General features: G+C 41.8%; 1 protein-coding gene and 1 pseudogene across 3 annotated transcripts in view; one reads left to right on the forward strand and one right to left on the reverse strand.

Moving 5' to 3' along the window:
- The window catches only part of KANK1 (KN motif and ankyrin repeat domains 1), a 178319-nt gene that overhangs the window by 100362 nt on the left and 56208 nt on the right, over positions 1 to 21749 (reverse strand). For all 3 annotated transcript variants that reach the window (XM_028150504.2, XM_054727752.1, XM_054727751.1), the window contains exon 2: positions 21614 to 21739. The gene's annotated coding sequence lies outside the window, so the exon portion shown is untranslated. The remainder of the gene's footprint in view (positions 1 to 21613; positions 21740 to 21749) is intronic.
- The window catches only part of LOC129151759 (uncharacterized), a 29336-nt pseudogene continuing 8506 nt past the window's right edge, over positions 920 to 21749 (forward strand).

Here is a 21749-nt window from a genome sequence, read left to right on the forward strand (position 1 = left end):
AAAACAATTATTTACAGTGTACCCTCCTAAAATTATGTGTGCAAGTTTATGCTTTGTAAAAACCGTGTTTATGCAGACTTAATCGAAATCACAACCCATAAATAAACGCAAGTGGGAAGTTTAAGGTTATCAGAAAGTTATTAATGTACAGTCTTTTAACGAGATTATGCCCATTAAATTCCACAAGTTCCTTTCCTTACACAAAACCTCTCGTCCCAGCAGCTCTCAACCCTGGGTAGTGCCACCACCTTTCCCTACCGCCCTCCAAGGAGACCTTGGACATTCATGAGCTATTGGGTGGTATAATGACCGAGGGACATGGACATTTAGAAGTGAGCAGGGGCCAGGGATGCAGAATACCCTGCAGCACAGGGGCCAGCGCCACACAGTGAAGGACGGTCCCCCTCAGAGCACCAGCAGCCCTGCTGTTAGGCGCCTGGAGGAACAGGACAGAGATCCCTTTTTCTATGACTTCTCCCGGGCCTCCCAAGATACACTACAGAAATCCTCCAATTCCACAAATATCACTAACTTTATGCCGTCATGATGTAAAAACAAACTTAACTTTTTCATTTAAAGAAGCATGAAAAAAGTATGTCATCTCTCCTCAAAGATGGGCATAAGCAAAAGGTTTTCATATAAACAACGAAATCACTTCATTTCCTCACATTGCTTTGATGCTAGAAATGATAAAGGAGCAAACGCTGGAGGTCTAAAAAGCATCCCCTCTTATTAAACCTTTCTGCACCTGATCAATACACCATGACCCCACAGCTGGTCCCAAGACTTGGCCAGTAACTCCGGCCCTACAACACCCGAAGGCTCAAACAGAAAGCAGCAAAGGAAAGCGGCTGGAACCTGCTGCACAGGGCCGAGGACCTGCTGGGAGGTGCGCTCCTGGGCAAAGGGCCACCCAGACATGACGGCAGCTACCGTGCATAAGCAGCTCCGGAAGCAGAAGGGAGGGAGAAATGGACGCTTCTGCTTCGTGGAGAGTGCTAGAAATGAGATCCTGCGTGTTTAATTAAGCGGCTTTCCCGCTTTCCCACATTTTCAGCACTTAGGAGATTCAAGATCCGGTTTCACTTCCAAGAGCTGTTGACACTGCCATCTAGTGAATCCAGTCCTTTTTACACCAGAAGTCAACAAGTGAAGAGCTCGTGGGCCCATTCTTTCTAAGGTAGAGTTTGGGAAGTATAGTAAGTAGTGTATCCTGTTTTTAATCTCGTCTGAAGTATCCCTTATTTTACCTTGAGACGAGGGGAAACGTTACCCATAGAAAGTCTGCGGTCCACGTACTGTTCCATGTAATGGACAAATAGAAACAAACACAACAGGGTCAAAGAAGCACTTGACTGCGCATGTGCGGGAGGCAACCAGTCCATGTCTGTCTGTCTGTCTCTCTCTCTCTCTCTCCCCCCCCCGCCCCCAACTTTTTCCCCTCCTTCCACTCTCTCTCTAAAGATCAATGGAAAAAACATCCTTGGGTGAGGATATGTTTATAGCTTACATCAGGGTGCTGTTGCCGGCATGGCCCGCTTGTCCCGTGTCATGGGTACTTGTGCTTTTCCTGAGTAACCAGGTTACTGAACCTTAAAGAGCCTGTGAACCATGCCTCCGGCCCCAGTCCCTCTTCGCCTTGGCCGCTGAAGAACACAGCGCCAAGTCAGTGGTCTATTTCCCGTGTGTTTACAAGACCTTACACAGTACATGCCAGCTCTATCTTCAGCCTCACTTCCCTCTGTCCCAATAGCCTTACCCACTGACTTTTAGTTTTATTTTGTATGGCCTTTTAAGCCACCGTAATTTTTTTCCCCCCCCTGAAACAAGATTGGGTACATATAAAACAAATGCCATGCCCTAGCCCAGTGGTCGGCAAACCGCAGCTCTTTGGCCCCTTGAGTGTTCTAACACCACTTCTTCAAAATAGACTCGCCCAGGCCGAAAACCAACTTCGGCGCATGGGCCACGAAGTTTCAATTGCACCCGCACGTGGTATTTTGTGGAAGAGCCACACTCAAGGGGCCAAAGAGCTGCATGTGGCTCACGAGCCGCGGTTTGCCGACCACTGCCCTAGCCGTTTTAGTAAAGTGGATAGAGTGTTGGCCTGTGGACTGGAGGGTCCCAGGTTTGATTCCAGTCAAGGCACATGCCCAGGTTGCAGGCTCCATCCCCTGTAGGGGGGCGTGCAGGAGGCAGCCGATCAATGATTCTTTCTCATCATTGCTGTTTCTCTCTCTCCCTCTCCCTTCCTCTCAGCAATCAATAAAAATGTTAAAAAACAACAACAACAACCCGCCATTACTGTTATTTGTATGATGGTCCTGCTGGGACCCTGATCATGAAACCACAAGTACATGGAAGACCAATATCACAGTCCACGGTGATTCCTGCCTGAGGTGACTCTTAGGGTTCCCTCTCCACTAGCTAACTCCTCCTCATTAGCAGCACTGCTGATGGCCTACACTGGGGTTGAAGTGCTGTCATCTCAAAGACACATTATCACGTGTAACTGCTGTCTTCTTCATCGTCCAGATCAGCGGTTGCCAACCAGTGGTCTACGGACCACTGGTGGTCCACGAGGTCCGAAAAGCTGGCGACCGCTGGTTTAAGGAAACCTTTGTGATGGCCTCCTGCGATGTCTGTTCAACGCCTGACGCTTCTCCACCTGAAGGGACTACTTCTTCATATCCCGTATCACAAAAACACGGAGACGCACTGTTTTACACTTTGTCCCATTTCTAGATAAAAGATTTATGACTTTAAATTACAAAGTTTTTATATAATATTTAAAAAAATATTGGCGTGTTCAAAGGCAGAATATAAATTCATGGCCATGGGCATGGAGACGACAATACTGAAACCCCAAAGGCTCTCCCTTCTCTCTCAAGAAGTATGTAGGACACTGCTGGCTACCTTATCACCACTGGAGCATACATGGTGCTTATCTAAAGTCCGGCCCACATGCTGTGGAACTGCACTCAATCACTGCTGTTTAGATAACACACCCAGTGAGAGTTCACCCCTGGGGCATCTCAGACTGCATACCAAAATTCCCTTTCACATCTCCAGTCACTGGCTATTTAGAAATACAGATTACAAAAATTATATCCTCTCCCTGGTTGGTGTGGCTCGGTGGGTAGGAGTGTTGTCCCGTATACCACAAGGCTGTGGGTTCGATCATGGTCAGGGCACATGCCTGGGTTGTGGGTTCAATCCCCAGTCAGGACATATAGAATAGGCAATAGGCAACCAATTGATGTTCCTCTCTCTCTCTCTCTCTCTCTCTCTCTCTCTCTCTCCTTTTTCCTCTCTCTAAAATCAATAAGCATGTCTTTGAGTGAGGATTTAAAATTTATATAAATTATATATATATATATATATATATATATATATATATATATCCTCAATCCTACACCCAAGAGTAACAACACTTGGCTCTGAACTGCCAAAAGTGCACACACAAAAAACCTCAAATAATTTCTTATTAGCAAAGTAGAGTGAAGGAAGTTTGGGTGGGTTGGTGTGGGAGGTAATATAGGTAATCTGTGTTCATTCTGCAAACAAGATCAGATTTTATTTTAAAACATCATATTTTACACAAAAATGATCAAGGTGATGAAGGTCACTGAGAGTAGTCATCACTGCTTATTACTCCGAGGAAGACAAAAGACAGGGGGATAGGGGGAACGTCTCTGAAAAACACTACATCTTTTTTATAACCCTCTAATGTATATTATAAAATTCTCCTCTTTGGTCGCATCCTTCTATTCCTACCAATGTATCACATGTTCGGCTTTTTTTAAATACCTGAGAAATTCAACGATGTCATCAGCTGAAGGTCAGAGAACTGGCATCCGAGGTTCTGAATTCCAGACATACTCCTATCTAATGAGGTAGTCACTCTATTTTATTAAAAAGTGCAGTGAAGCGTAACTTTCCCAGTGGCTTCTTTGTTTGGAATCCAGCTTCTGTGCAGGCAGCAAGTGCTGAGACATGTCTGAAAAGCTTGACAGACGGGGGACTCGGGTGTCGTGATCTTTATTCCAAGTTCAGCCGTCCCCTGAGGCCTCCACCTCTTCCCATCTATGTCCTAGCCGGAATCCTGGAGGTAAGTCTAGACACCCAATTTCAAAAACGGGAAACTAATGCAGAGTCCATGAGGAACTTGGTCCCGTTAGCAGGACTCTCGGTTCAGTGGTAATTATGCCTGTGACTGACCAAAAGATTCCCTAGTTTGCCTGTTGTTTTTATGGTAGAAAGCTGTGAGCTGGACCTAATGCTAGCAAACAGGACTCTGTGGCCTAACAGCTAACATCTCTAAAGGTCAAAAAACCACCATGTGTGTCAGGCCGACCTTCCCTTCAGATTCGGGGATGGAGACAGGGCTGGTGGGAGGAGTGATAAGGTCACCTAATTACACTCAGGCCAGAGTAGCAAGTGAGCACATATAGGACACAGAGGATGCCTCCTTTTAGAGACAAATAATTCAAAACAATTTAATGAAACAACCCAATGGGAGAATATCATTGCATTATTCTTCTAAAGGCTCGTACAGGAAATGAACACGTTTGTAAAGAGTGGTCTTATACACTGAGTAGCCATATTATTATGATCTCTGAAAGCATAATAACCTGGCCACTCAGTGTGTGTGTGTGTGTGTGTGTGTGTGTGTGTGTGTGTGAGTGTGTGTGTGTGTGTATTAGAGGCCCGGTGCATGAATTCGTGCATGGGTGGGGTCTGTCCAGCCTGGCCAGGGGGAGGGGACATGGGCGGTTGGCCTGCCTGCCTGCTGGTCGAACTCCTGGTCAAGGGGACAATTTGCATATTAGCCTTTTATTATATAGGATATACACTGAGTGGCCAGATTATTATGCGTTCAGCGATCATAATAATCTGGCCATTCAGTGTATATTGGTTTCTTTCCCTTTGCTCAGCCACAATTCCCTACAAATGGGAAAGACCAAACACTTGATTTCTGCCTAGAAAGGTGAAATCTAGAAGAGGAAATCAAATTTCAAAGACACACGGGTCACAGGCACACAGCCTGAAGCCTATTCCCTCCTTAGCACACTTGAACTGCCTCCACGGACCCTCCCAGCTTCCCAAGTCCAGTCATCACTCCAGGGCCTGGAATATACACTTCCTCTCTTATCTACAAGGATTCCTCAATGACCCTTAAACCCAGGAAAGCTGGGGCCTGCTGCTTCCAGCCATCTCTTCTTAATCAGAGTCAAGGGGGCACAGACGTCACTTAACATTATCTGACACAGGAAACTGCACTTTCTCAAACCAGCTGCTTGTAACCAACACTGGACACCTCTACGTCTTGTCCAAAGAGGGCACTGCTCAGATTCTGTGGTTACAATCGTACAAGTAAAGCAGGCCTTCGTTTTACTGTTTAACTAGATAGCACACGTCACCACTTGCACATCATTCCACTGCTCAGAACCTTCTTACCCCTTTCTACACAACCTTTGCTCACATGGGGGAGTGGAACTGAGGTCCCACAGAGAAATTTTATTTTCTCTACTTCTATACCATTCTAGTGTGTTAGGATGATTATGTATTATTTTTATAATCTAGCCCACCAAATCAAAACATGTTCATACCTGTGACCTAGTTATTCTTGTTAATTTATCCCAAGGAGATAATTTATTACAGCATAAAGATTTCACTATAATGATGTCTTGTCTAATGTAGCAAAGAATTAGATACAATCTACATTGTAAACATGAGAAATATGTTTCGTAGATTATGGTACACAAATGCGACTGAATATTATTTATCATTATAATTATAAAGGCTTTTTGAAAATGAGTGGAAAACTGTGATAACTACAGTGAAAGTAGTATTCCAAATAGAAAGTACACCACATAAACAAAATGTAACTAAGATATATAAGATCAAAAAGTGTTAGAGTGCTAGGATTTATATGCAATTTAAATATCTTACTAATTTCCTTTAATAAATAAATATAAAACACTTGCTCACTGGTGATATGATGAAAATTAATTTTGCCGTAATTCCAAAATAGGGTATTAACCAACTTCTCCTTTATTTAGAGTTAACTTTTGTGGGAATTTGTAAGCTTTTCTAAATTTTACTGAAGTCCACTAAAGGAAATGGAGAAAGTACCAATGGGTTAAAAGGCAAAATAGGGTCTCAGGATCTATGTCTATTATATCTATTTTTAATGGCCTTGAGGCACCAATCAGAAGTTTAAGAAATTCCCTAAGAATTTACAAACCCATTTAACTTACAAGCTAATTTATCAAAGTACTTTCCTAAATTAAAATGCTGCCATAATAACTACCACAATGATCAGTTTCATAACATGGTAAATCTAGTCAACAACAACTATTTATATATATCTGGAGGGCCTCTTTAAAAATAATAATATTGTTTCAACCAACTTTCTGAAGGGTAAGAAGTCAAGTTTTCTTTCCTTTGGGTTCTTAGAAATTAAGTATTTTCAATGATCTTACAAAGGCTCAAGTCCCAGTGGGCAGCTGGGGGACAAAGGCAGTAGGGGGCCAGCAGTGACCCCGAGAGCTAAAAAGAAGCGTGAGTGCGTGCTCATGTGCTGTTTCCCATGCTTCCATCCAAGAAAAGGCTGTATTGAAGTGATGGGTATGAATGCACCCATTATGTATCACCACCACGGCCTTATCCCACTCAGTCTTAACACTGGCTTAGTTCACCTCCCTTGGAGACAATCTGGACCATCAACTGGGGTGGAGGCGCTTAGATAACTTTATGAGTTGGCTTCATCGAGCTAGCTTCTCAGGTGTGGTTCCACAGCCACGCCCTAAAAACTGAAAACCTTTTATAACAATTTGTCAAGTCTGTTTATCCCATGGGCTTGACGAAAGACGGATTGACCAAGTCAGCCTGGATGATAAGTGCACTAGTCACACATAGCCCACCCTTTTCAACCTGAATTCTCTTGATAGTGCCCACATGCAAAGGCCCCCAGGTTAACCCTCTTCATCTCATATGCTCGGAAACAATGACATTTTTCTATTTATAACAATGGTCAATAGAGATTTTTATAAAGCCAAAATACTTCTTATAGGTTTTAAGAGAACACGCAAATATTAATAAAAGAGATTTGGTCTACTGTCATGTAGAATGTGATACACATCAAATAGAGTCATTATTATTACAATTTTCATATTCTTCCCTCAAAGATTCCAAGGTACCTCTCTCTCTCCCTCCCTCTCTCTCTCTCCCTCTCCCTCTCTCTCTCTCTCTCTCTCTCTCTCACACACACTCACTCTCTCTCTCACACACACACACAGATTTTTTTTTTTAAAGAAAACAAATGTTACATTACAGACAACTAGGTAATGGGCCAGGAACATGAAAGAGGATTGTTATGGTGCTTCTAGAGAGCAGAGCCTAAATTCAGCACCACATCCATTTCAATATTCCTCCTTTGTCTAAAAATCCTTGCCACCCTCCCATGATATTCCCCCCGGCACAGTAAGTTAGGGGAACGAGGAAGGGGAGAAGTGACAGAAGTTCTTACAGTCCTGGAAGCAGAACCCTACCTCTGGGCTGGGTGAGGAAAACAGGCTGGCCCTCCTGGGCTGGGGTGAGGCAGGTATGTGCAGCTGGTCCTGGAACTGGGTGGAAGCAGGAATCTGTACAAGAACCAGCAAGCCCACAGGAGAGGTACCCAACTGAACCTGTGTTTAGCAGACTTAACCTTCTGTTTTCAAGTGGCTCATGATACGCCAGATTTAACCTTAGTGCCATTCTGAATGACCCAACAGCATGCAAAGAAATTACGGAAGATGAAAGAGGGTATCATTTATTAGTTACTGGTCTAAAACCCAGTTTTAAAGAATGCCCCATGAAAACTCATAAAATTTAAATTTAAATCCTAGCCCCAATATTTTTTCTAAAATCTGAGTGGACAACTATATCTCACCAGTTTCTTCTTAGTTTTTAAAACAACTCACTAGTCTGTCTTATCTCGTCCAACCACTAGAACGTAAATTCCATGAAAGTGGGGACTTTGGCCTTTAAAAGCTCATTGATTCTGGTCCACCTTTCTAGCTGCAGTGGTCATATGAAAGCCATGACTTATAGGGCATCTTTTACTTTTTATATATAATATATACGGTATATTAAAAATATCGTAAAATTCAATGTTAGATACTGGGGAAAAGCTCCATAGTTTTTCTCCCCTATGGTCTTTTATTTTGTTTTTGTTTTGTGTGATTTTCTGTTTGATTTTTGTTTTTGTTTCTCCCACTATGGTCTTTTAAAGAGGAAAACATACTTATGACTAATTTGATAAAATTAGCTGAATGGTTAAAACCCACAACCAGAATTCACTGTGTAGCAAAGCTCGTTTAACCACCAACCACTCTACTAGGAAGAGTCAGCACAGGGGGCCCATGCTGTGGGCCTGGTGCTTCCCCCAAATCCCATGTGGGGTACAGAGACAAGTTAGTTCCTGTTACCCTTTCTCTTTCCCATCCTGGTCACAGCCTAACCTATAATAAAATAATTCTCACCGCGCATCCATTCACTTACACAACCACGCTTGCCTACCATTCTGGGCACAGAGACTGTCTTGAGTAAGCTGTTCGTTTCCCCACAGACAAAGCACTAAGGGAGAGTGGTCCATGGGGGAGGTCTCCTTCACCATCCCCTCTTTCCCCTGCCACTATGCTCAACATTGCTGGCCTGGGCGATCCCATTCACTTCGTGGGTAAATGTGATCATGCTTCTTTTCAAACTCAGAATTGTATGGCATTCACAGATATTCATTGTTGGGTCTCTCTCCACCTCTTCAGCTGCAGAGAAGAGTTTAAACACTAGCTTCCAGGTGTTTGCTGCTCTCTTATCCCTTTATGCCTTTGCCCTCTCCTGTGCTTCTCCTCCCACTCTTGAAGACCCAGTGTAGGCATGTCCTCCCCCAGGAAGCCTTCCCTGACGCCCCCTACCAGTTTCAGATACCCCTTTCCTGTGGCTCCACAGTTCCATATGCGTAACTTCAAAGAGCTTCACAAACTGGTGATTGAGGTTTTGTTTTTACCCTTCTGGTTGTTTATTTGGGTTCTTTCTTCAATTTACCCATTAGTTCCTTTGGGGGATGGGGTCTTCTTTATTCCAGATCTGGCCCATCAAGCACAGATCCTCTAAACACTTGTTCATGCATGAAACATGGAATGAGCTCGAGTTTGCTTGTACATATGTTGATGACTTCCCATATTTTACAGAAAATGGCGTACTTCAATTTCTCCCTTTCATCACTTGGAAATCAGATATCAAGTCTCCCTCTAAAGAAACACTATCACGGAAGGTCAAAGAGGAGCTGGCAAACAGGAGTTAAACCTCTAGGAATGCATTTTTCTGTGGACAGCATATCTTTGGCAACATTTTTATTATACACTCATGGTGCACTCTGTCTAAAACATATTTAGGACACATTCTTACAGCAAGATCTTCTGTGGTAAAACGTAGTTTAGACACTTAGCAGATGGTACCCTGTGTACTCCAGCCACAACACTCTGAAGTTGCTTACTCCACTGCTTGGAGTTTAACTTTCCTGTACTTGCCATTCTTACTACTGCTCATTCTTCATGACCCAGAATCAAATGCCGCTCTTCCATGGAGCCTTCCTTGATCACAGTAGACAGAAAGCATCCCTCATTCCTCCAGCACTTGTCTCGTTCATCTTTGTATCATCTGCCACAGTATCTGACGCCACGTGTGGCACATACACAGCAGATGCTCAACAGTTGCCATAGCAAGAATGGCCCTTTCTACATATCCCTTAGTATTCACCATAGGGAAAAACTAGAAATAGACTAAACAAATATCAAACATTAGGGGGAGAGTTTAGCAAGAACCATGGTATATCAACGTAATGGGATATTATGTTCCTAATAAAAAGGACCATTATATGACTTCTGGCCATTCATATAAAATAATGCTGTGTGGAAAAAAACACACACAGCATATGAACCACTGCCCCATTTTTTTACATTTCTGGATGCACATTAACAAGGCAATTTGGAGGCAAATCAATACTTTACATTAATTAGCATTTTTAAGCTTACATGCACAGCATCATATGACACTCATATTAAATTCTCCTGCATTTAGCCCTGACTGGTTTGGCTCAGTGGATAGAGTGTCGACCTGCAGACTGAAAGGTCCCAGGTTCGATTCCGGTCAAGGGCATGTACCTTGGTTGCGGGCACATACCCAGTAGGGAGTGTGCAGGAGGCAGCTGATCGGTGTTACTCTCTCATCGATGTTTCTGACACTCTATCCCTCTCCCTTCCTCTCTGTAAAAAATCAATAAAATATATTTTAAAAAATTCTCCTGCATTTAATATGTAGTCAAAATAGCTTCACTACCTCAGAAATCATCAAAAAGTGTCTCCAATGACCAATGGCTGGGAATCCTCTTAAGAGCTTTAATGTAACATTATTGTTTTAAATCAAAATCTCAAACATGGACTCAGAGAAGCTTGACTCACTAGTCCATACCTACTCGAAACATACCTTATCCGAAACCATCAAACCAAGTCATACAAAAAGCCGACCCTCGAAGCTGACTTCTGTACCCCTGGGTTTTGTTAAGAGCAATGGGTTCGGTGAAGAGGAGTGTTAGGCCAAGCACGGTGCCAACCAGTCAGAGAGGAAAGGATGAGAACCAAAAGGGGGCAGAGGGAAAGGGCCTCTGTCATGGTGTGACTGACGGTTATCTGCACCCAGCAAGGAGGGCCGAATTCACGCTTCTTCCATGAACATTTGAATTTGTCACTGCACCGGGATCACGGAATCCAAATGTTCAGAAACAAGGAAATTCTAATGATATAAGGTGAATCCCATGTCATAATGTATCTGACTTCAGCAAGGCAGGCTCCAGTAAATTCTACTTATGTCAATTCCCCCCAATTTTTAAGAGTTTACAAATAGCACATTTATAACAACCTTTTGTCCTGCTATTTCAGTCAATTCTTCTAGTCAATTCTTTAGGTGCGATTTAAGATATAAAGTGGTAATGAGAAACTTCCCAGCACCACCACCACCACCAACAAAAAAATCCAGACCAGAAATAACTATTTCTTACCAACATAGTTGGATAATTCAGTGACAAGAACTTTCTCTGAAGGATTAGTTGTGAGCGAGTGGTTCTGTTATCCATACAGTAAATACAAGATACTCTGATAATTAGTTTTTCATCTTATATTCTAAGCATCACTCACATGAACGTCACGTGATTTTTAATACTTCAACCCAATAGCCAGATAGTGTCTTTCGACGTTTAAAGTTATTTGTGATTGCTGTGTTTATGATCTCCGCCACTTATCTTCTTAGCCCAAGAAGGGAGCTTTCAGACCATGGAAGCTGGATAGCTCCTTTAAGTCCCGAACTATCCCAAGTCACTTAAACTGTTTTGCATCTTAAGACCAACACCTCTACCCCACCTATCCAGTCCCGTAAGGCAGGTTTTTAATTATATGAAAATCCACTCTCCTTCTTTTCCCAAGAATCCCTTCTTCCAAAGGAAGATGTCACCATGAGCCCAGTATAAGCAGAAACTCACACATTAGAGTTTAAGTGGAAGGGGGGTTGACGTTAGAGCTTTTTATTTACCCCAGACACGTTCCCAACTGCATCATTTTGTTGGGCTTCCTAAATCCAAACTCCGTACACAATGTCACTGGCTACAGGGTAAGGCCAGCAGCATTCACACTAAAGGTCAAAGCAGTTATAACTAACTAATGTTTACAGTCTACCTACTGATGTGTTTAGTGCTTTATTTTCTCTGCCATTAAATATTATGTGCCACCAGCCCAAAGCCTGAAGTTTCCACTCACAGAAATTAAGAACATCCAAGAGAAAAGTCATATTCAGCTTTAAGAAGAGTCATAGATTTACCACACGGGAGCAAAATTACCCTGTCTCATATCTAGTATCTGATGCCTAGAACCCAAAAGCCTGACAATAGCTGAATCCCCAAAAAGCTAGCATTTAAAAATCATTGAAAAATACTCTGAAGTATTTTACAAATTTAAAAATATTCTGAAGGAAAGGCAATCATAAAAATATTCTCATCTTTATGACACGAGGACAGCCATGGTATATTACATGGAATGAGCACTGAACTCAAACAAAATCCAAACAGTTCTCTGACCGACTAGCTATGCAATCTCATGTCTATACTTAGACATGCGTAAAACACTCTAGTAGGTATCCTTCAGATAGCATTTACCTTCTATAACTAATAGAGAACCAAAAGTTATTCTCATTACCTTAAAATAGGTAATGGACTAAAAATGAGAGTCAAAAATACAAGAATGTTAGGGATATCTGAATGCTAACACAGGCCTTTCACTATTAAAGCACTTTTCCACAAAAAGTTAACCCATTCCATTTACAGTCAGAATACCTACTAATATTTGTCTAGGGGCCTCCCAATGTGCACTGATTTTTAAAAATGTATATTTTTACTGATTTAATCAATGATGAAAGAGAATCATTGATCAGCTGCCTCCTGCAAGTCCCCTACTGGGGATCGAGCCCACAACCCAGGTATGTACCCTGACTGGGAATCAAACTGTGACCTCCTGGTTCACAGGTCAATGCTCAAGCACTGAGCCACACTGGCCGGGCTGTGCACTGACTTTCAAAAACCCACCAATAAGTGGCCTAATCAAAATGATTTTACATCAAAATGATTTATTACCCTGCAGTGTCAAGAGCAACTTTCAGTCCTGCTACATTCATGCTCACAGGGAAGAGTGTGCTTTAAAATTGGCGGAAGTTAAAAGCACTGGCACCCCAGTTGCAATGTGCACACCTAACACACAGACACTGGGTTCTAAGCACCATTCTCCAATAAAAAGATCCAGGATTCTTGAGGAAATGATTGACTCCAGGGCTAGGGCAAGGAAAATATAAGATAAGGCTGAATACCTGGGGGTGCCACAAAATAAGAAAGGATGGGAACATGTCAAAAGACATTGTGGCCAATCTAAAGGAACTCCCAATGGCCAACTCTGGAACAATTTAAGCAATTAAATAAAATGACAGAATTGGATTAGAACCCATACAATAAAGTAACTATCCATGAGTCCATACTGCTGTGTGTGTGTGTGTGTGTGTGTGTGTGTGTGTGTGTGTGTGTGTAAGAAAGGGCAGCTCTTCCTTATAGAAGAATTACAATAAATATATAAATGTATAGGAATAAAGGAGACATAGAATCACTATTAGGTAAATAGTATAGTGATAAATATTGCAGGCAAGATCTACCCCTAGATGCTAAAATCAGTGGGTAAAAGTTTGAGAAGAAATAGGATATTTGTCCAGAACTATAAGGTAGGTTTTTAATTATAAATTAAAATTTTAATTTGCATAGTCTCAAAGTATCTTCCCCCAAGACATTTATTAATTACAAAGGGAATAATAGTCACTTTATAGTGGAGAAATCCCAGAGAAACTACCTGAATCAAGTGATCAAGGTAAGCATGGCCTTTAATAAGAGAACACGACATCAAGTCACCACTTGAGGGGAAAAGACATCATCGCTTTTGTGGTATTCTTCCCCAAAACGCATAACCTCAAAGTAAATATTAGAAAACATCCGAAAACCCCAAATTCAGTGTCATTCAACAAAATAACTGATCAGTACTGTTCAAAAGTTTCCATATCGTGAAAGACAAGGAGAGACTGAGGAACTAGCTGTAGTCGTCTGAGGAGATCCTGGAACTGGAGGAGGACATTAGTGGAAAACCAGATGAAATGCTAATAAGGTCTGTAGTTTAGCTAAAGGTACAGTACTAATTTAAACCTGATTCTGGTAACTATTACTGATTACAAGATGCTAACACTGGCAGGAGCTGGAAAAGGGTATATGCAAATTCTGTACTATCTGTGCAGCTTTTCTCCAGGTTCAAAATAAAAAGATTTTAAAAACTGATGGCAGAGGGAAGCAACTATGTGGTTACCCTTATTCCTCACTTCCATCTGGCTTTCTTTGGCATTTGACTAAAAAGGCCTTCCTCTGCTTTAGTCAACCATGGAAAAGCAGAGGAAGGCATGAGACACGGGACTCGGACACACAGAACATCACAGTGACTGTCTCAAAAATTAGGTAGAGCCTGCCTTCCGGAGTTTAGCCTGTTGGTCCTGAACAAAACAAAGTCATTAACTTTAGAATATGGTAGTGAATCCCCAAACCGGTCTTGGATGGTGCCAAAGAAAAGAACACTGGGTATTCACAGAATCTGTCAACAGCAAAAGATCTTTTGGCATAAAATCCAAAGCTATTTAAGAAATGACTGCCAGCATTATTGGGGGCGGGGGGGTGGGGGGGGGCGGGGAGAGAGACAATGAAAGATAGGTTAGTAGTGGGGTGGGTTTGTACAAAGAGAAGAAGAGAGAAAAGCCCAGGAGGCACATTATGCGCTACTAGGCGCTTCATCACCTAAAAATATTAAGTTAGACGAACAATGCATTTAAAAACACCTTGTTTACACAGCTCATAAACATACCCGAAAGGAATTTACTTTTTACATTCTATTTAAATTATATGTGTTACCACATTGTATGTCAATAAAAGGAGTTAGACACACCCTTCCTTTCTCCCCTTTTTCTAAGACTTTAATTACTCACTGTGAATTCTTAGGTAATAATGGCTAGCATCTACATCTGTAACACACAGGCAGTTAAAACAAAACAAAACAAGGATCTCCTGCTATCCATCTAAAGGTAATATGCACATACTTTTGGCCCTACCAATTCTACTTATAGGAAACGACCTTAAAGAAATACGTAAGTATACACTGATATAGGGACAAGATTGTTCACTGTTGCATTATTTATAATAGAAAAGAAGCTGAAAACACACTAAATGCTCATTTTAAAAAACCCTTAAAGTATAGTACATATGTACAATCTGCAGTGTTTAAAAGGAATAAGTTAATTCCAGACGTACTGAAACAGATATTCACAATCTATAATGAAGTAAAAAATAAACAAGTTAAAAGGTAGACCAAGTATATTATGATTCTACTCGAAGGAAGAAATTGTATTTGTACATATATGCATAGGGATGATGTGTTGTGGAATTATGCCCCTGAAACAGGTATAATTTTGTTCACCAGTGTCACCCCAGTAAGTTCGACAGAAAGGAAATATATGGAAGGATACATGTCAAACTTAAGAGGGACCATGCTAGCGAACATTTGAAGGGATAGTGGAGTTCTTACCTGCTTTTTAAAATAACCAGTAGAGACGACATGTGGGTTTTTTTGTTTGTTTGTTTTTAATTAAAAAAAACAAACACCTAATTTAGTCTCTCCTCCAGAGGGCTTCCCAGGCAACAGAAAGTCACACCAGAAAAAGCAGTGGCCTCCTAGCCACTTATTTTCTGGGTCACATAAAGGAACTTTTAGTTAATCCTTTTCTCAACTGATACCAACAATCACATTCTTATTTACGCTATTTGGTTTCAGCATTTCGATGTGATTACTAGGGAACAAACAAAAGAACTTCAAATCAAGAGGCAGCTTTTCAACACGTTCTAAAGTCAAATTATTTGGATGTCATGTAGAACTTATATATCTTTACTTGTTAATTCTCTTGATAGGAATAAGTAGGTCATCATCAATACAAAGCAGCTAAATCAAAAGAATTCATTTTACATGCTAAAGCAGGTTGGAAGAAGAGGGACAGGGAATCTTAACTCTCCAGATTTTTATGTTCAATTTTTTTTCAAATTTTTGTCTAATTTTAAGTGTCATTATTAAAAATTACTAATGCTTTTTAAAAAATTCTAGAACAGTTGAAATCCCATTCAATGTTTTGACTACTGAAAAATATCTACACTTGTAAATCTGATTTTAAAGGGGGAAAAAAGTCACTCATGAATACTCTAGTTTATTGCATTAAATCATAAGACATTTTACAAAATATAAATAATCTCAAGCTTATTAACAATTTAAGATTTTAAAGTATTTCTGCTTCACTTTAAATCCATGGCAGGGCTGGTTCCCATCATTCCATCGAATTCTTGAAATGAGAACTCTATGCTAAGGTGGAGGATTTAGAGACTTACAAAGTCAAAAAGAAATCATAACTCCTGCGTTTTTAATCATCCATCCTCCTGGTGTATGATTTACCTCATAATTCCCTCCAAGCAAATGAAGAAAGTTTTGAAGAACGAGTTATTCTCAATGTAAATCTCCAGCCAGCCTCTGTCAATCATGCTAGCCTTTCCCCTGGTTAGCCTTTCTCCACCTTCTGCCTGAAAACTACACTACTATTTAATTGCTTTGTGACTTCCCATTTTATGAAGAGGCAGAAAGACATAAAGAGCTGAAACTAGGGGATAAGCCCACTGCCGTAAATTGTCCCCTTAAGCAATGAAACTTGCCTCCCCAGCGTAATAAGGCGGGCACGGTGGAAAACCTGACAAGTGCAATTCTGCCTAAGTCCAGAGCCCCCATCATCACAGAAAGCCTCACAGTTAGTGCTCTGGAATGCAGTGCCATAGATCAGAAGCCAGGCCGGCCGCCGGCCAACGGCAGGTTTTCTCATGCCAGTGTGAAGGGCACAGCCCGGTGAGTCACTGCCCTCCCCCTGACTCCATCCCAAACTTTACCTTCTATTCTCATGGACCAGTGACAACGACAAAAAGGCGAAAGAGAATGAGAGAAAGACGGTGTTATGAAAAAACGTGTACCCTGACACAGCACCCCATCTGCCATCCCGTTTCCCTGGAAATCCAACTATGTACTTGTTATACGTATAACGCAGTGAAAAACATTTCCCTCAGTGTACGTCCTCATGAACTTAGGAGAATTTCCTCCTTTCCCACTCCACTGGCTCCCCTTGTAAATCCCTCCTTTCTTCCTCTCGAGTGAGAGGGAAATCATGATCAGATTACACCACATTCCTGAAGGTGCCCGGGCCCCTGCCCCCCGGAAGGTTACAGCCAGTGCTTCCAACACACTAAGCAGGACTTGGTGTCCGAGGCCCTGGGAAAATATCCATTAGTGACTTCTCTAGGACGCTGCCAGCCGGAAAACAAAGGCTGCAAGTGTTGTTAAGGCCCATTGACATGTATAAGAAAGTGGGTTTATGACATTGTTCCAAAAAAGTGTGTGTGTGTGTGTGTGTGTGTGTGTGTGTGTGTGTGTATGAAGACCTAATACAGAGTGGGCAAAAGGAGGTTTACAATTGTTCGTATGGAAAATAATACAATTAATAAATAATAATACAATAAACTGTTTCACGTGCTCACAACTGTAAACCTACCTTTGCCCTAGCTTGTATATTTACTAAGCATAAAAACAAAAGTCTAAAAAAAATACACAATAAACTCAGCAGTGGTTATATTAAGGGGGTGGGCCAGAAAGTGGGAAGCAAGAGTCAATTTTTTTCTGTGTACAACATTTATGGCTTGAATATGTGACAATGGGGATGTATTATTTCTGTCATTAATTTTAATTTTAAAAGTTAAAATATGGAAAAGCCCTAGCCAGTTTGGCTCAGTGGCTAGATCGTCAGCCTATGGACTGAAGGGTCCCATGTTTGATTCCCGGTCAAGGGCACATGCCCAGGTTGCAGGCTCAATCCCCAGTAGGGGACGTGCAGGAGGCAGCCAATCAATGATTCTCTCTCATCTTGATGTTTCTCTCTCTCTCCCTCTCCCTTCCTTTCTGAAATCAATAAAAATATATGTTTATATATATAAATATATATGTATATATATAAATATTTATCTATATATATATATGGAAAAGAGTGGTGACCAACTTTTCCAAACCACAGACTACAATACACGGTCTGCCAAAGCATTTTTGTCCCTCATCTAAGTGCAGGAAGCAGTTAAGGAAAAGTAATGTAGTCATCGGGATGGTGAAGTCTCCAGGTTTCAATTGGGTTTTTAAAAGGACAGTCAGAATACCTAAAACAAGTCTGTGTGAAACACCTAGCAGTTTTCAGCATTACTAGTAGCTACTGAGCAAATGGAACAAGTCCCTACACTGGTAACGTTATGTCCTCCTCTTGGAAGCCAGGCCGTGGCAGTGACCCCAGGAGCATCTTTCCTGGTACGGGGCCAGCACGCTCACAAGAAACTTGACTCAACTGGATGAACAGTTTCTGTATTTACTTTTTGCAAAAGAATTACTCAAGAAGAGAAAAAAAAAAACAAAAGAAACATCAGAGTTCCTAAGAACTGTAATTTAGATTGAAGCTTTCTTTAAAAGAAATTATAAAAGCCCAGCCGGCGTGACTCAGTAGCTGAGTGTCAACCTATGAACCAGGAGGTCACTGTTCAATTCCCCGTCAGGGCACATGCCCGGGTTCCAGGCTCAATCCCCAGTGGGGAACATATAGGAGGCAGCTGATCAATGATTTTCTCTCATCACTGATGTTTCTATCTCTCTCTCCCTCTCCCTTCTTCTCTGAAATCAATAATAATATATATAATATATATATTTTTATTTTTTAAAAAAGGAAAACACAAAAATTGCAATTGGCTACTCATTTGGGGGAAAAATTAGTTTTCATTCATATCTCAAATTACACTTCAAACTAACTTCTACACAGGTGAAATATTTTATAATACGAAATAAAACCATCATACTACAGTAAGAAAACGTCGGTAGCATTTCTATGCAATCTTGTGGTTGGAGATGTTGATTTTCATGCACTCATTCTAGAAACACTAGAGGCCAAGCAGCAGAGAGCTAGCTGTGGAAAACACAGACACAGCCCCTGTCCCTATGGAGTCACAGGCTAGAGGGGGAAATTGAAAAAAAATAAAATTACATAATGATCCGTGCACAAAGGGGGAAAAAAGCAGGACTATGAGGAAGAGAATACTGAGGAAATAACCAACATTGGACAGCACTCTGACTGAGGTGAGATTTAAGCCGACGATCTTGTTAACAGTTACCATGGGTGTGCAGTTCTACGCACAGGGCAGTTTTCTAAGAGCTTTGCATGGATTAACCCACATGGTCCTCCGAAACGCCGAGACAGGTACTATTACGATGACGATTCCTGGGTTACAGGTGAGGCAGAGGTGCGGAAACTTGCCCAAGGAAACAGAGCTAGGGAACGGGGCAGCCAAGGGGACCCGAGCGGCCTGCTCCAGAACTCTCTCTGGGAACTGCCCCCCGGGACAAGGAGGAGTCGGCCATAAGAAATGTGTGTGTGAGCACATGTATGCAAGCACGCACCTGCACATGCACAAGCACATGTTCCAAGCAAAGGAACAGCATCCTGGGGGCAAGGAAGAGCTTGGCCTGTCCCCTGACTTGAAAGGAGGCCAGTGGGGCTGGAACATAGTGTTCTAGAGTGAGTAACAGAGCTGAGGCTGGAGAGCCGGCGAAGCCAGATCATGCCTGGCCTTGCAGGCCTCGGTGTGGAGAATGTCATGCTGGGCTCAGGCAGGGGTGTGCCAAGCCGTGATTACACTTCAAAGAGATCACTCTGCTATGTGAAGAACAGATTCCAAAGAGATCACTCTGCTATGTGAAGAACAGATTCGGGGGAATACCATCAAGGCATTCCTGAGTCCCAGGGAGTCTATGTGGAAACCACAGGGGAAAGACTCGACTTCTAGGCCTGGGTATCTACACCTGCGCCTCCTCAGTTCATCTCTGCCATGAAGCAGCGAGATTTACAGACACCCCGCTCTGTCACCGACCACATCCATGACCTTAAGTGAGCAAGTCACTTAAGTCCTCCAAGTCAACTTCCTCCTCTGAAACCGAGGTTAATAATAGCTGCTCCACCTCCCTCACAGCTCTGTTGTGAGGATCAGGTAAGATAAAGCATGTGGAAAGTGCTCTGTGAGTTTATAAGGCACTTTTACATTCTAGTTATTCCTGTTAGTTCTGTTTCCTCACTATCCTTGACCTCCCAGCACCAACGGAGGCAGGAGTGGTTATCTGTGACCTTCAGGTTGGTCACGGTGCTAACACAATACTACAGTGTCAGCCCTGTGTCTACTGTGAATGGCAAATTTGGTAATGATCATATTTCATTCGAAACAAGCATAACCTTTGGTTTTTAAATGATACAAGCATGGACTTCTGGAAGACAACAGTAGTAGCTAACAATGATGAGCATGTACCAAGAATCAGGCACTTTATATCAAGTACTTTACATCAACTAGCACCACGACCAGAGTGGTTTCATCACTATCATTTTATTGATGGGGAAACTGAGGCAAAGCAGTACACCCAGGATTTGAACCCAGGTACCTAGCTCTAGGGCCCAGGCTTTTACCCTCTGCCCTGCAATTCTGTTGTGACAAGGTGTGGTCTAGTGTGGAGAGAAAGAAACCGGTCAGGGGGCCATGGCTCGAGTATTAGAGGCAAGAATACGGACCTGAACAAGGACACCTGGAATCTTTTTAAAAGGCCAACAAAAGTGTCCAAGTTGCTAACTACCAATACTGCTGAGGACTTAGGGTCACCAGGCACTTCCATACACTGCTAGTGAGACTGTAAACTGGCACAACTTTTTGAGGAGACAATTAGCAGAGTGTACCAAACCCTGGACAGTACATTCCCACGTTCCCATTCACTCAGCAATGCCACTTACAGTAATCTGCCCTAGGGGAATTATGGCTGTGCACAAAAGACGTGCACTGCAATGTTATTTCTAGACGTAAGTATAGAAAAACAAATAAATGTCCAACAAAAGGAGAGGGGGGTAGAGAAGCCACTGCATTCCCATCGTGGACACAGTGTGCTCATTTAAACTGATGCGATAGGGAAAAGGGAACATGCATTTTATTAAGGAATAGAAGTGTGTAAAAAATCCCATTAGTGTAGACTTTGGCACCTAACTACTTCAAGTTCTGAGTGGGTTTACCAGCTGTGTGAGCATGGGAAAGTCATTTAATTTCTCTGAACCTCAAGTTTGTTATGTTTAAGTGGGGAATGAAAATGTACCAACCTCACAGGGTAGCGAGAATTAATGAATTAATGTACGTAAAATGCTTGGTACAGAGCCTAGCTCGGTACTGAGTAAGCATGTGATGACGCTCATTTGAAAAAAAAATCTAGCAAATGAACACATACAACACACATATCATTACAAGTATTTGTGATACAAACATTACAATCAATGCAGTACCGTTTTAACCTTGATTATATCTGGGTGTGGAATACCAGATTTTTTTCTTTTAAATTCTCCGTATTTTCTAGGTTTCCTATACTTGAATAAAGCCAACAATATATTAATATTTAAGTATCTCCATTTTTTTCAAGTAGCCTTAATAATACTCCTTTCCATCTATTGATTTTCTCTAGCATAATCCAACTCCATGCATATTGCATTTATGGAAATGGGATATTTTATTGATTTAATCTGAAGAGTAATACATTTTCCTCTTTATTCTTCAGAGTCAAACAGCTTGCTCATATTTCACCCTATAAACATCGTCTTTTCTGCACCCATATCTACATTTGCAGGTTAGGAGCACTCTGAAGGATTACTGGGGCACAAAAGGTTGGGGAAAAGTGGATTAATGTCCCTTAAAAAGCACAGTTAAAAGAGGCAAGCACAGCAACCTCATGACAAGTATACGGGAAAGAGTATAGCTTACCTCAGTTATGGAAGGCCAGAAATTACTGCAATAAATATTTCAACTCCATGGACAATTTCCTCGTGTGGTCAAAAGACGGAAGGACTTCAATAGTTCAGCAGTCTGTCCAGTACAGTGACAATCATTCTGAAAGACA

Source organism: Eptesicus fuscus, chromosome 15 (assembly GCF_027574615.1).
Source record: "Eptesicus fuscus isolate TK198812 chromosome 15, DD_ASM_mEF_20220401, whole genome shotgun sequence".
In the NCBI taxonomy this organism is placed as follows: domain Eukaryota; kingdom Metazoa; phylum Chordata; class Mammalia; order Chiroptera; family Vespertilionidae; genus Eptesicus; species Eptesicus fuscus.